This window comes from Pyrgilauda ruficollis, unplaced genomic scaffold, assembly GCF_017590135.1.
Source record: "Pyrgilauda ruficollis isolate IOZ18807 unplaced genomic scaffold, ASM1759013v1 scaffold79, whole genome shotgun sequence".
Taxonomy (NCBI): Eukaryota; Metazoa; Chordata; class Aves; order Passeriformes; family Passeridae; genus Pyrgilauda; species Pyrgilauda ruficollis.
The window spans coordinates 4,656,614-4,659,499 of record NW_024529821.1 but is presented as its reverse complement, the minus strand read 5'-3'; positions in this window follow the sequence as shown (position 1 = coordinate 4,659,499).

Here is a 2,886-nt window from a genome sequence, read left to right as displayed (position 1 = left end):
ACTTCCGGCGCCGGGCCCCGCCCCGCGCCGCCGACGGCGGGCACGCCCCGCCCGCGGCCACACGGCCCCGCCCACAGACACACACGGCCCCGCCCACAGACACACACGGCCCCGCCCACAGCCCTGATGGACCGCCCACAGGCACACACGGCCCCGCCCACAGTTCTGATGGACCGCCCACAGACACACGGCCCCGCCCACAGACACACACGCACCCGCCCACAGCCCTGATGGACCGCCCACAGACACACACTCCGCCCACAGCCCTGATGACCCAGCCCACAACCCTGATGGCCCCGCCTACGGCTAGGCACGCCCCGCCCACATCCCTGATGGACCTGCCCGCAGCCCCCGACTGCCCCTTCCCACAGCCCTGATGGCCCCGCCCACAGCCCCACACGCCCCGCCCCCAAGCGGCCTCGCCCCGCCCCTCCCGTGCCCGGCGGGCTGGAGCCATGCGGCCGTGCGGTCTGCAACACTCCCGGGACAAAATTTGGGCTATTTCTGCCCATTCTGCTCCTGCCCCGTCCCGCTTTCTGTCCCCCAGCGCTGCCACGGCTGCGTCAGGAGCTCTGCCCTCTCCTAGAGTCAGGAGGTTTTGCCGTCTCGCAGGGTCAGGAGCTTTCCCTACTCCAAGAGTCGGGAGCTTTGTCCCCCTGGAGGGTCAGGAGCTTTGGCGCTCGCAGACTCAGCTTTCCCAGCTCCGGGACTCGGTCGTCGGGCTGTGGTGGGGACCTCGCCGCGGGTGGGACTTGCTGGCCATTTCCCGGGGCTCCGGGGGGCAGAACCCCCGGCATCCCAGGAAAAGCAGGCACTGGCGCCCGTGTCTCCCGCCCTCCCTCTCCGTGCCCCCGCTGCGGGATCCCTTCCCCGGCGCTCACCGAGCCGCGCTGGGCTCCCGCCGGTGATTCCTCCTTCTCCGCATGGCTCTGGCCCGCTGCTGTCGCGGCCGAAGCGCGACCGAGCGCGGCCGCGGGGCTCGAGCCGGGGCTTCCAGCGCGGGCGGCGCCGCGGGGCTCGCCCGGGGCTCGCTCCCGGAGCCCCCGGAACGGCCCCGCCGCTCAGCGTGCCCCGCATCACCCAGAAGGAACTCTTTTGGGAGCCCATCCCAGGCCAGGGGGCCTAAAGGAACAGCTCGCCCGGCAGTGTGTAACACTTTCCTGATAAATTGGTGTCGCCTGGCTGGTAAATGCCTGCAGCAGCTTGAGCCAGCCTGTAGTAGTGCCTGGTCCTGAATTGGAAAAAAAATTAGTCGGTGTTTAGGAGTTTTATTCCCGAATTTCCGTGGGAAAAGGGGTTTTTAATGCTTTTCCTGTTGCTTCCCAGTTGCTCGCTCCAGGCTGGCTCCAGCGTTTTCCTCAGGAGCAAAAGGGATGTTTGAAGGAAAGCAGGGAGGAAAAGGGGCAGATTGAAGCGTTTTGGGGCAGCTCTGCCAGCAGGAGGTCCCGCAGGGAATCCGAGGGGGTGTGCTTTAATTTAACCGACCTTCCTGGCTGTTTTAGCAGTTTAATTGCCAGGATTCGGGCCCCAAGGAAGGAGGCTGAGGCTGGATGCGGAGCCCAGCAGAGGGCACGGCAGCCCCACGCAGGAGCTGCAGGGCCGCCCGCCGATCCCTTCCTCATCCTCCCGGGACAGTGCAAGGAGAAGGATTTTAGGGCTGCCCCACGATTTTTAACGCCTGTGATTGGATTTTCGTGAGCTGGGGACTGTGTCCGTGGGGTGAGAGTGACCACTGCACATCCAAGTCCCTGTAACCTGTGCAGCTGGAAGAGTTTATCCCAAACACAGGATAACTAACGTGGAATTCCGTGAGCTGGTTCTCTCTTCCAGTGTTGATATGCAGACTCACAATCTCTGAAACATCAATAACCAAATACATTAATAAATTAAACTTTAATTAAAACAATGCCACCAGACTGAGCAAACTTCCTTCTTTTATTGCCTTCTGTGCAGCAAAAGTTCCCCCCTTCTTTTTTCCCCCAAAAAACCACAACGAGTGTCTGTGTTGTAACTCCTGCCATGCCTTCCCAGAGCAGTTTGACGTCGGCTGCGTTTCCCAATCCCTGTATTTTTGCAGCTGCTGGTTCTCTCCATGACTTCATCCTCATTCTGCCCCTGAGCATCTTGCTCAGAGCACTGACGTGTTGTGACTCAAAGTGATGATATTTGATGCACGCAAACCAAAATCCAGTTCCTGGCTGCACAGACCTGGATCACATCTGTCCCATCTCCTACAACAGGGCGAGAGCAGAGAATTTCCATAAATAATTATGAATGCTGGCTCATTATTTATGCATTGCTCAAAGCATCTCTACCTTCAGTGCAGCTTCTGTGTGACAGCAGTGGGGTTCCAGAGCCTGGTGTTTCAAATTATTGGGATAACAAAGTAATTCCACTGAGGAGTTTATTTGGGAAGTGATGGGTGGTGATTTTAGTGATATAAAGACAAATAGGCTTAATCTGTCTTTTACATCCCTTTATTTTACAAGAGTGCAGGTGGAACTGCTGTGCCTGCAGGGTGGGTGGGTAACCTGGATGGAGGGAAGGGAAGGGAAGGGAAGGGAAGGGAAGGGAAGGGAAGGGGAAGAAAAGCAAAGGAAGGGATGGGAAGGTAAAGAAGAGGAGGAAAAGGAAGTGATGGGAAGGCAAAGCAAGGGATGGGAAGTGAAGGCATGGTGAGGGAAAACAAGGGAAAGGGAAGGGCTGGGAAGACATGGCAAGGTAAGAGAGTGGAAAACAAGGGAAAGAAAGATAGGGGGTGGGGAGGAATGGGAAGGCAAAGTAAAGAAAGGCAAGGCAGGACAGAGGGCAGCTGAAGCAGCCTGGGCAGGTCTCCCAACCCCGTTCTGAGGACAGGATGGGAAGTTCCACCTGCCTTAGTATTTC